Here is a 12,570-nt window from a genome sequence, read left to right as displayed (position 1 = left end):
ACCAGCATCCCTCTCCTGGAGGCTGGGAGGAGCCGGTAACTGGCGCGTTCCCCCGGGACACGGCGTCGCTGCCTGCCGTTCTCCCACCGCTTGTTCATGCACAGACACACACGTGGCCCAGCCTTAAAAGCTTTCTAGATGGAGGAGAAGAAATCAGCACGCTCTGCCGGCAGGGAAGTGGCTGGGGTTTGGATTGCTTCCCCTGATTTGAAAGAAACACTTTCCCCTTTCCTTTTTTTTTTTTTTTTTTTCCCTTTTTTTCCTTCCTCCAGGAGACTAAATTTAGTGAATTCCTTTCACATTAAAAACTTGTCAGGTATTCACATCCAAAGAGGCTGCTGCTCAGGTCTCTCAGGGGAGTTAGCAAGACAGCAAAACCTCTTAAACGTATAAAGAAGAAGGGAGAGATATTCAGGCAATCTCCCACCACTGCTTTTAAATCTGCTCTCTCCCAGGACCAGTGCACAGGCCCCTTGGTCCCACAGCTGCCATCTCCTGCTGCAGAGGCAAGAGGAGAGGAAAGAATTCTTCCTCCCCAGGGCAGGACCAAGCAATGCGGCAGCACCAACCCCCGGGCCACCACTGCTGCTCCCGTGTTCCCCCGCTCAGCACCAGTGGGAAGGAAACTGGAGAGATTTATTTTTGCTGAAAGATGGATTATCAACGTCCATCCCGCAATGAGGGAAACCAAGGTGGCGGAGCTGAGAAAAGAGCGGGCATCCCGGCTGCGGGTGCACCGCCAGCCCCTTCCTGAGCCACCAAGGAGGGTCCAGATCTGAGAGAGGGGAATAAAAAAAGACAGCAAGAAAACCCAAGCATCCCTCATGCCAGGAACCCAGCGCAGGGTCAGGGAGGGACCTGGCAGGGGAGCATCCCGGGTTTGTAGCGGGTGGGAAGCAGCCCCAGGCTCACAGTGACCCGCAGAGCTCACACAGCCAGTCCGCCGGCTCGTCCAGCCCCGTCCCCGCCGGGCACTGGGACACGCTTGTCACTCACATGGCTTCTCCCCGGGGCTGGGCACCTCACTCCCACAGAGACACCCTTGTTATCTCAGGAAGCTTGGCCTTTCATCCTGCCTCCCATGGGGCTTTAATTGCTCTGTTCATTCCCCAACCTCCCTGCGCATCCTCACCCCGCTTCCCTGACAAGCCCCGCGGGCTGACAGCCTCGCTGTGCCCCGAGGACGGCCGGATTGAGTGGCACCTCAAAGGCACTCCAAAGCTCCACGCTCGGCAGGGTGCTGGGAGGAAGGGCTGGAGGCAGAAGATGGCTCCGATGGCAGCTGGACCCAAAGTCCGGAGGTGAGGGGTTCACTCAGCTTCTTCTCATTATGCTAAAAGCTGACTCAGCACTTCTATCCGCAACCTGGATCAAAACTACATCAAGAGACAATCTGTTCTTGGTGTGTCTGATGCTCTTTCCCTATGTTAACAAAGAGACCGAGGGGCATTTTGTTCTCTAAAAGCAGCCTGACAACTACTTTGTAAAAAAGAAACTAGTTGGGAGAGGATGAGGTCGCTGAAGAGAGCCTGAAGAGATGGGGAGGCTCTTCTGCTCATCTCACTGGGTTAACCCAACCCAAGTGGTGAGGGGCTAAAACCAACCAGCTAAATTTGCTATTTTTCAACTGTTCGCAATTTTTGTCTGCTAAAAATTTCTGCTAAAAGGCAGACTCCTGCACAGTATGCCCAGGTCCTCAAGCACACACCACCTCCCTTGGTTATCACCCATGGACCATCGCAAAAGGAACTCCCCAGAACCTGCAACCAGGATTTAAACCCCCTGCGCTGAACAGCAGAATTTAGGGATGAGAGATAATCCAGTGGCCTCAGCCCAGAGGCCTTTGGGGCTGTGAAATCTGTGAAATCTGGCTGGCCCAGAGAACAGCCTGCAACCCAGACGTGGGCTTTGGGGACCTTCACACCCAAACTCTGCAGCTCAGCTCTGCCCAGCCAGTCCCAGGGCCCCGTCCCAAAGGGCATGGTCTCCAGGAGGGGATCAGGTCTGCCCAGATGTCAGCAATGGGTTTTTTTTCCCTCCTCCCATCCTTGCCTCAGGACCCAGGAACAGAAAGGCTGGGGACCCAGCGCTGGGTTCAACCAGAGGGTTTGTCGAAGTTTTCCAGAAGCTCTTTAAGCTTCTTGACAGCCAGGATAATAAACTGTGTCTGCGGAGCTCTGGGGATCTAGGGTGAAATTAAAATGGGTAATGAATAGAGCCATTTTTCAGGGGATCGCAGCTGCAGAGGCAAGAGGGGCCAGCGGGCAAAAGGTGTTGAAGAGGCACATGGGGAAGGGACCTGGGGTGGCACAGGGGCTATCACCAGGGCAGTGTGTGCCCCTCCCCTCCCAGCTCTGCCAGAGAAGGAAGGCACTTTGTTGTCTGCCAGCATGGCTTTTATCCTGCTCCTGCTGCTACAGGCACCCTCCAGATCAGTGGGGTCCACAAAGCATTGTTGGTGAGACGCCCCCTCCTCACCCCCACCATGCTTGTGTTCCTCAAAATGGGGAATTTTCTGTTAAAGGCCTCAGTGGGCAGGCAGCACCACCATTAATTACAGGAAGAATCTCCCTCCCCAGACAGGGCTGGGAAGGAAGAGGTCTGTGGGCAAAATGGGTCGTCTTGAGGGGGATCGGGAGAAAGAGGGGTCTAGGAGCATCCTTGTTTCCCCAGCAGTGATGCACCCTTTGATTTGGGAGGAGGTTTGGTGGGATGGGAGCTGGGGTCGTTGGAGATGCTCCGGGGGATCCTGCTGGGTCTGTAACAGGAGATCTGGGCATCGCTGCCAGCACGTGGGACCCAGGGGAAGGCACACAGCCGCAATGGGAGAGGACGAACACTCAGTGGGACAGCTCGCTCTGCTCTTCCCAAAGCCAATCCCCAGCTCCCAAAAGGCTTGCCTGCCCCGATGAGTGCGTATCCACTAGCCGACAAGCCACGCGTGCACCGGTCCTTCCCCGATGGGCAGGGAGCTCCTGCAGAGACTCCCCCTGGCCATACCTGCACCCGCTGAGCTCCTCCTCTGCTCCTTCTTCCCTCAGCCCCGTGACTCACAACGGCGCTTAATTAGCAGGAAGCCTGATGCAGACACCTGTCAACTCCTCTGAGACAACCAGCATTTCACGTTAGCTGCCCCGGGGCTGTTCAGCAGGAACAGCTCGCTCTCCATATTGATATTCCTTCATCTCAGCCTATTTTCCAAGCCGTCAAGCTGCCATCTCAACCCTCCCAGGCCCAGCAGTGTCGGGGAAAGCGGCCTCGTGTCCGTCAGCTCCTGGACTCCAATCCCACCTTTGCAGCCACTCATGAGTGCTGGAACTGCTTTGTGCTTCCCCCCAGCAGCCTGAGGGCTCCCCACCGAGGAAATCAAGCAGCCCTTGATGAGCCAAACCCCGGCGTCCCTGCACAGCGTGCAAACACAGACTTTGCGTCGGGGCAACTTTGAAAGTAGGAGAGAAAGTCACTGCCCGACTCCCCAGCTCTGCAGAGAGTCTCCAAGATGTGGATCTCTGCTACCACGGATGTGGCATCGCCGCCCCAGCCGTGGCCTGGGGACACCCACCCCCCCGCCGGGAGCCACGGCTACACGGGCTGCTTTGATTTACGGCAGCCAGCAGAAGGGTGCGGTGCCATCGCCGGAAGGTTTAGTGCCGATGGCATTTCGTGACGCAGCGGAGCGCCGTGGCCGCAGTGCTGGGTCCTGTGGCAGCTTACCTGGGCAAGGTTTGCAGCCAGTCTTGCGGAGACGGGAAAAGGCAGGACAGATTGACCCGACGGTTCTAATTGAGGTATAAGGAGATCCTCTGTTAATTGCAAAAGGTGTTACCTCTGAAACACAATGGTTGAGGGCTGAATAGCAGCCTGAAGTCAGTGCTCACCACCTTGGCTGGCCTGTCACCAGCTGGAAACAGGCAGAGCATCCCTTCTGGGGAAACGCCGTGTCCTTTGGAGCACCCCTCCATCCCCGCCCCCCGCCATAGCCCACCGTACTGCTGCTTAATCCTCCCTGCCCTCCCTCGCCAGGGCCAGCTGAGGACCCCTTTCATGGAGCAATTCACCTCCTCCCTCACCATCAGGTTGACATGTGCCATCGTCCACTTCCCAAAGGCTTTCTGGTCCTCCACAAGTGCCAGCAGGAGAGATGCTGTGCTCAGTGTGCAAAGGGACAAGGAGGGGTTGCAGCGATCTAAGAGCATCACCCCTCCATTTCATGCATGGGGAGAAGACAGAAAATGACACAATTAAGACCTGGTGATGCATCAGCCACACTAAACCCCAGGCTATAGCTGCCCCTACGTCCAGGTGCCAGGCTCCATTCCCAGGCTGGCTGTTTCCCTCACGACTCAAGTCAGTGGATAGCTCAACACCAAATCCTTCAGCAGCTGAGAAATTCACCTCTGTCACACGGAACAAGTGGGCGGCCATGAGACACCAAGGAGTCCCTTCCCTTTCTCCAGTGCCCATGTAAAATTAAAATAGACAAGGAAGAAGCTGCTGTAAATAATGCATTTGTGGTGCACTACACAGCTTCAGGAGCACATATTCATTGTCTAGTCTTATTTAAAGAAACCCAGCCCTGCCTGCGTCATTAAAAATGCATCCTGGTTTCAGCTTCATCCCATAAACACTCACCACTGTGAAGCAGGTGGCTCAGTGGCTGTTTTCATGCCTTCCCACTCTCAGCTGGTCCCAGGCAGCCCCATGATGGTACAAGCGAGGCCTCCGGGTCACATGAAAAATTCACGCGCTTGGCATCAGGCGTTTTCCATCCCTCGGCTCCCTGCTCCTCCCTCACACCTGGGTCTGAGGACCCGCTCTCTGCCACCGCCTCCCAGACCCCAGCAGCATCCTCCAAGCGAATAAAGGATGCTAACAAGAACTGCTAAGCGCCAGTCTGGCCACAGCATCAATACCACCGCTTTTCCATCCTGCTGCTTTCTCCTCACCTCCCTGTGGGCCAGTCTTTATTCTCCACGGCCTGTTCCCCTTGCTCACACCCTGCATCTCCCTCCACACCCACAGCTCACCATGCTGTGGGCTCCCCGGCTCTTGGCCGAGTGTTAACAGCCGGTGGGAGCCAAGCCCGCAGTGAGGCAGGTTCCCTACAGCATCCTCCTGCCTCGCTGGCTGCAGCGGCATGTTTGCTCTCCGTTTTCATTCCAGCAACGCGGTGCTGGCATCTTGTACAGCTCCTGGCAGGCACTGGAGGGAATTTAATTCTCCTTTGGCGCTCTCGAAACAGTGGCTGGGGGTGAGGAGGAGAGGCTAGACCCAAGGAATGAGGAGAGGAAGGTGAAGTCGCCCAATGCTTGACTGAAATTTGCCGTTCAACAACCAGCCAGCCACAAGCCCAAATGTCTCATTAAATGGGGCAGCGCTTTGGATAACACAGCTGAAGCAATGGCAGCTCGTTAAGGATGAGGATCCATGGCTTATGGGCTGAACCGAGGCAGGGCAGCGAGGAGGGTGGCCAGGAGGAACCCCGTGCTGAGACCCTGTGCCCCTGGCACGCACAGTGCCCCGGAACAAGCCCTGTGGCCCTTGGCTGCAGGAGCAGGGCAGCTCCAGCGACTCCTGAAGCAGCCAGGCCACCTACGCTGGGCACCGCCGGCATGGGACCGCGCACAGATGAGCACCTCCAGACATCCACCAGCCAGCCCTGGCACAGCAGAGGCTCTGCAGGGAGTCAGGGGGAAGCCCAGGGGGTTTCCAGCTCCAAGCAGCGCTCTCACCCCTTAGCCAGGCCATGACTAACATACCCGCACCCATCCTGCAAGGACAGACGGGTGGCTGGGGTGCTCCCACCCCAACCAAAGGCAGAGCCATCAAACGGCACTCAGCTCATCTCGGCCGGTTGGAGGGAGCCCATGGCCGACTGCAAGCGCCCCTGAGACCACAGCAAAGCCTGGCTCAGAGGCATTAGTCACAGCTTATCACGTTTATCCCTGCTCGCTGCTCACTGCCACCTCCTCTCTGGGAAGAGCTGAGCCGCTGGCCAGCCAGAGGCAAACCGCAGGGTGGGATAAGCTGGCAGCATCGCTCGGACGCACGGACACCCACCCACCGCCCCACACACAGCCTGTGCCCGCCCAGGCACCCGCCTGGATCCTCCGCATCCCCCCGTGGTGGAGCTCCTCCAGAGACACTGCAAGAAAACCTGGGAGATAACACATGCCTGCGACATTAGCAATTAAGGAACATTAATTATAATAATAATAATTATCACAAAATAGCATTTTTATGGCACAATATTATGTTGAAGGATTTACAACATACTGAATCATGAAGTTCGTAATTAAAGTTATTTTAGTTTCTAATTTCACTTTAATTCTATTCCAATAAAAGATATCATAAATATACCTTAAAAAAAACCCACAGAAACCATTACTTAAGGCAATTTCCCTATACAGGGATGTTATACTGCAGCACAGAGATCCCTTGAGGAGCATCACAAACCTCGGCGAGGAAGAACTGTCCAGCCCTGTGAAATACCGAGCTCCCGCAAGCTTCGCCCCAGGGCAGCGGGACGTCTGCAGCCTGCAGTGCATCCACAGCCCCTTGGCTTTAGCTTCCCGGCCACGAGCCCTCCCAAGGTGGTTTTGTAGTCACTGTGTTTCTTCTGCTGGTGGGATGGGAGGAACTGGAGAGCCGGGTATCCACCAGGCCGCTCCCCAGGAAGAGCTGAGCTGGGTTTATTCCTCATGCCAGAGAACTCCTGGCATCACCACTGCGGGTGTAACGTTGCCTGGACAGGGCAGGGATGCTTCACCCCAGCTCTGACTTTAGTCCATGCACCTCTAACAGTGGGCAGGAGACAGAAAGCAAAGACAAGAACCAAATCCCAGTATTCCTGTCCCTGGAGACTTCCTTTCCCCTTCTCCTCAACTTCTTTTCCATGCGACAGTGTTGATTGACTAAAGAGGTTTTACAGATTAAAAAAAAAAAAAAAAAAAACACAAAAAAAAAAAAATAACCAAAACCAAAAAAAACAATCTGCAATTATTTTGATGAAAGTTCATCACTACAGTAAGAAAGTGAAAAAAAAAAAAAATAGAAGAACACAGAAATTCTTTAGGCATGGTCAAAGCTCTACATCTTGGAAGAGATATTACCATCATAAAAGGATGTAATAGTTCCATTTTGTGAATAAACTCCATAATGTTAACAAAGCCAAAATCAGAATACAAAGATTAATGCCTACCACAGCAGCCTGCTCCGGCCACCCCGTATCTTACTGCACAGGAATACCAAGTAACAAACTGTTTGAGTAACAAGTGGGGTATATCACCCTGCTGTGGAGCAAGATATATTTTGAAATCTCAGGTTCTCCCCCCAGACAAACAGTCCAGCCTCCGCTTTGCAGGACCTGCACCGTGACCCAGCTGGACGGGCGCAGGCAGCCGGGCTCACGCCGCGTCAGCCACCCCCACCTCCACGCTTCGCTGCATTGGAGACATCGTCGGGTCCGAGCCCCCCTCGCCTGGAAGCTGCGCCCGACTCGCACTGCACGAGAGGATCGGAGGGAAAAGGAGGAGCTGATGGGCTCGAGAAGCCGTTTGCCTCCAGCGCCAACACCGTCCCTGTGGCCCGGGCAGCCCGGGCTGTGTCCCCACAGAAAGCCACCGCGGGGGCGATCAGCTGAAGGTCCATCACATCCACCCCTCGAGAGTCAGCACGGACCCGGCTGGCACGCTGCTGGCCCGTGGTGGCAATTGCCATTTGATTTGAAAGCCAGAGGATGCGCCGCGTCCCCGCAGCGCCGTCCCCACTTCCCCTCTTTAAGGATCCCCCTCCACCTGACCCCCCCGGGGCTGTGGTCTAACGCCAGGGCAACTCATCACACCGATGGAGCAGCCACAGGGCAAGGCTGGAAGAGCTTTTACCCCCTTAGCTCTGCCCCTGCCCAAACCAGGCAGCACAGCCGACTGCCTCTGTGCCCAGCCTGCAGCCCCACTCCCCCAGGACCACCCCCCCCCAGGACTTCTTCATAATTAATGTAAGGGCACAGAGCTGGCCACTGGCACCTCCCGAGCACGTATTACCCACCTTGCTGTGGACACAGGGAACGTTATGAGGGGGTCCAGGAGATTATAGATCTTGTTTCTGTGACAGCCCGTAACCGACGGCTGGTTTGAGAGGCAGCTGGGGCAGCACTAGTGCCCAGAAAAGCAGCAGGTCTGCTGGCAGGAGATGCTGGCACCAGTGCTCCTGGATGGAGAGGGACCCAGCCTCTGCTGGGAGGGAGATGGGCATTCCCCAAGAGTCGAGCAGGGACGGTGGGGTGTGAATTTGTGGGAAGGGTGAAGGCTTTAACAAAAAGAGGTGCCTATATTACTAGCAAGGTCTTTAATTGATTCTGGGAGAGTGATTTCTAAATTATATCCTGGTGTGTACGCCACAATCAATAAATGTATTAAAACAGAAGGAGCCTGCAAGCCTTCGGTTGTGCTGCCTCACACCATCCCCGCAGCCCGTGCCCCGCCGGGGCTGCAGAGGAATCCCCCGTGAGCAGCGGGGCTGGGCACTGCAGCAGCTGGGGATGTGCCCCATGGAGCAGGCACCCCAAAATACTGATTACTTCAAGGTTTGGTGCCATGGTTTTGTGGGGGAGATAGAAATAAGCATCCCTCTGTCATACCTGGCTGCTGTTTCCACTGCAGCCTTGAGCTCCTCCTCTTCCCCTGCTCCCCATCTCCCAGCTACTTCTTACAAATTTATTTAATCTGGAAAACCAAGAGTGAGGCATAGTGGTTCTTTCTGTAAGGACACACCAGAAATCCTGAAAAGCTCGGCTGCCCGCCTCTTTTAGGACAACAGATTTAGGAAGGGTTTTACCATCCTTAGGAAGAGCTTAGTGATTTGAAGAAGCCGCCTGGAAGTTCCTGCTCTCCTTGTGCGCTCCCCTGGCACATCCCTGCTGCCCGAAGGGAGAGCTGGGAGCTGGAAAAACAAAAACAAATACAAACACTTCAGCCTATTTGTAAAGAAAGTTTACAAAATGATGAGTGAAAGACAGTTAATGATGCATCGTATGGTTAGTGCCAGGGAAAATGCTCTAAATTGAAGTCCTCAAATATGAAAAGAATCAACATTTAATAAGACAGTTAATGTATGTTATTTAAATGTCACTTCATTATTAAAAGTGTATATTTTTTGAGGTTTAATAACCATGTAATTGAGGCATCTTTTCTATAGTTAAACCTTGGCAAATATGTTTTTCATAATTAGCTGGTATTTATTTAACATGCAATAACCATCCCATTAAATTTAATGACTTCAATTAATAGGTACAGAGGGGCCTTTTTTAATGTCAATATGTATTCTTAAAGACGGTTCCCAATGTGGTGCCATGAGGAGGCTCAGCTACCTGGGTGTGCCTGGGGAGGGGCAGGTGCCCGAGTCGAGTCACGGGGTTTTGCTGGCGCCCCATTGCAGGAACGGGGACCCCTGGGGAGCACCCAGCCAGGGAGGGGGTGCTGCATGTCCCAGCCAGGGCTCGGGGTGCACAAGGAGGGCGATGCCAGGGGGCATCCATGGGGACCCGTACATGCCGGGCACCTCCTCACCGTGCCAGCCCCGCTGCTGGGTACGAGGAGCGAGGCCGAAGGGCAAACTCTGCCAGGACAGCGAAGCAGGAGAGGCTCAGCCTGACGCAGCCGCGGCTGAGCCTTGCAGCCCAAATTAGAGAACAGCCCAGGGTAAATTAACTCCTTTAACAAACCATCCAGTACAGAGTTATTAACTGGCTTGTAATAAAGCGCAGCACAACGCTGTACGCGCTGCAATCCCGCTGGGCTCCGGGCCATAAACCCTCACGCCAGTAGGGAGGACACCTCCATCGTGCAGGTACGCACCACTTCCACTGCCCCAGCACCTCTCCGGACCAGGGCAGGGGTTTTGCTGCCACTTCCCAAAACCCCTGTGTCCCCGGGGGGCTCTGCCCACTCCCCCAACCCTGGCAGGACCCCCCCAAATGACTCTTTCCCATCCTTTGAGCTTCTGATTTCCCCACATACCTCAACCACATCCCAGAGGACTTGGATTTACCTGAAGGCAGAAGCGCTTGAGGAGCTTGAGGAGGGGAAGAGCGCACATTTCCCCACGTAGCAGGTGCTCGGGAACATGGAGCAAACTCCTCAGAAAGCAATTACTGCTCGCGAGAAGCAGCACACTGGAAACACACCATCTCTCTGCTCCAGTGCCAGGGTGTGGAGCCACGAGGCAGGCTGCGAGTGAGGTGCTCCCCCAGGGACCCTGAAACATCGATGGCCGAGGCCAGCAGCCAGCACAGCCCCCTGGCCTGCCCTGCATGCAGCTGGGGGGACCCCAGCACTCCACAGCCAGCCACCCATCCCTAAGGCCATCTCACCTGGGAATGTGATGCTGGCTGCAGACACCAGGGTCAGGTCACATCCTCCCGTCTTGAAAACTGGTGAGATGATGCTGGAAGTGCTCAGTGCAGCCAGGAGACCCCGGGGAGGCAGTTGTAAGCTCTGCTCCATTTTTCCAGCTGTCTTGAGCCAGGACAAGGCTCAAGAGACGTTAAATCCTTGAAGACAAAGGATTATAAATTGGGCTTACACCTCTCGCCTGAGTTCAGGGTGACTTGGTTCACCCTAGGGCAGAGATCCAGCTCTAGCAGAGCCCACATCCCCAGAAATAACCAGAACACAGCCCCGGGGCTTTCCTTCCACCCCCAACTTCTCCCTGCCCCTTCTGGCCTTTTCCGTTTCAGCATGATGGGGCTGCAGGGCAGCCACCACCTCACTGCCTTGGTACCTCCTTCCCCAGCTAAAACCCTCTAAGGCCACTTCCAGGGGATGGTCAAAATGCACTAAAGCTCGAGTAGATTGGGTCAGCATATGTCTCCACACATTTCCCAGGGCACGGAGTGAGGTGCCAGCAGCACTTCCAGCCTCTGCCGGGAAAGACACCGGCTGCCTGCGCTCTCCTGCCCCGTGTGCAGTGAGGTAGCAAGACTTAGCAGTGATCAGTGAATCCCACTTAATTGCGGCATCGGTATTTAAGGGACCCCACTGGCTGCTCTGACAAGGCCACCGTGAGCTGGCTGCAGCCATCTGCTCCTCTGGCCCGGGGACGACCCAGTGATTTCTGGGGCTGGGGGCTGGGTGGGGGACTCCTGCCCTGCTGCCCTCCTACCTGCGGCTCAGCTGGGGTATCCTGGCCGGGATGGGGAGCGGAGCCGATGGGATTATTTACTGCCTCAACTCAGGCACAGGTGCCCAGCAGCAACGCTGCCAACCTGCAAACAGCCGCCTGCATCAACGTGGTCATAAATTACTCGCGGAGCCATGGGGGACCCGTGCTGCAGGGCAGGCGGCAGCGGCATGCGGCCCCGCGCAGGAGCCCAGCACAAGCAATTAATCCTCGTTAGCAGCCTGACGGGGAGGTGGGCTTGCCAGGCATGCGGCACAGGGCAGCTGCTCCTGCAGCAGGTCTCACTCCTCCAGCACAGTTGCCTGCACCCACACTCCTCCTTCTGTACCCCTCCTTCCCCAATGTTCTCCTCTCTGCCCAACTTCCTCTTCCCCTGTCCCACCCCTGCATCCTCTCCTACCTCTCCCCCATTGCCCTTGTTTCCTCCTGCCTCTCTCCATCCTTTCTTCCCACCTCACCCCAAAGATGCTCCTGCAGCGCTGCTCCATCCCCAAAGCAAAGAGGAGGCTGGTCCCTGCCTGCCACGCTTGGCTCCCAGCAGGTGCACAGGAGCCCTTGTAATGGGGCAGCTGCTGGGACTTGGGCATCCCGTGCCACAGTCTCAGCCACCGACCTCCTGGATTTCTGGGAAAGAAGATAAAACCAAAATGCACCAAACCACCTCCAGGGCCCAGACCTGCACTGCTGCGTCCCAGCTCCTGAGGACACGAGGCTCACTGGGCAAGGGCAGAGCACAGCCTGGCCAGGGCAGCCCAACGACGCTGCGCAGGGACGTGTCATCCCCAGTGTGACATCCCTGAAGCAAGCAAATGCTGTTTCTCACACAGCAGATGGCAAATCCTACAGCAGGGGGGGGAAGCAGGGTGCCCATCAGCACCCCCAGTTATCGCCTTAACTCTGCACCTCCCTTTTCAGGGCTGGGAGCCAGCACCGGGCTCCCAGGCTCTCCCTTCCACCACCCTCCTCTCCCCGGCTCCAGATGTCCCCAAGGACACCCCCCAGGACAAGGGACCAACCTCTGCCTCCTGCGACCTGGCCCCGTGAACCCAGGTCCATCAGACACTGCTCTAGGAGGAAGCATTGAACTGAAGCAAAAAAGGACCTTGATTAAAAAAAAAAAAAAAAAAATCTAGAATAAATAAATAAATAACAAGGACAAGTCTGCTTTTAAATTCAAATGTGCAATATGGCCCAGAGCCTCGGAGCCAGAAGGGAACTACAGATTTGGGCAAGGAAACAGGGAATATTTCACTTCAGCTCAGTCCAAGCCGTCATGATTTACACAGCAGTGAGGGAGGTGGGGAGACTGATGCTCCCCGGGCGCTCTGCAGCTCCGGCAGCCATCCCCCTGCCCGCCCTCCCCGGGCTGCTATCGCTGGAACTTAAAAGTTT

At 55.5% G+C, this 12,570-nt stretch overlaps 1 long non-coding RNA gene across 3 annotated transcripts; it reads right to left on the bottom strand.

Annotated features, from left to right (window-relative positions):
- Positions 1-1,773: 1,773 nt before the first annotated feature.
- LOC116962077 lies at positions 1,774-10,589 on the bottom strand. Of its 3 annotated transcripts, none has more exons than XR_004407360.2 (4): positions 10,370-10,589; positions 10,048-10,254; positions 8,639-8,940; positions 1,774-8,307 (listed from the first exon to the last, which is right to left on the bottom strand). It is a non-coding gene; the product is annotated as an uncharacterized LOC116962077 (long non-coding RNA). The 3 variants fall into 3 exon arrangements; XR_006165990.1 differs by having other exon boundaries at positions 1,774-8,723; positions 8,836-8,940; XR_004407359.2 differs by having other exon boundaries at positions 1,774-8,940.
- Positions 10,590-12,570: the final 1,981 nt, after the last annotated feature.

This window comes from Tyto alba, unplaced genomic scaffold (assembly GCF_018691265.1).
Source record: "Tyto alba isolate M040663 unplaced genomic scaffold, T.alba_DEE_v4.0 Super-Scaffold_3, whole genome shotgun sequence".
Classification (NCBI taxonomy): domain Eukaryota; kingdom Metazoa; phylum Chordata; class Aves; order Strigiformes; family Tytonidae; genus Tyto; species Tyto alba.
This window is presented reverse-complemented; position numbering and strand designations above follow the sequence as displayed.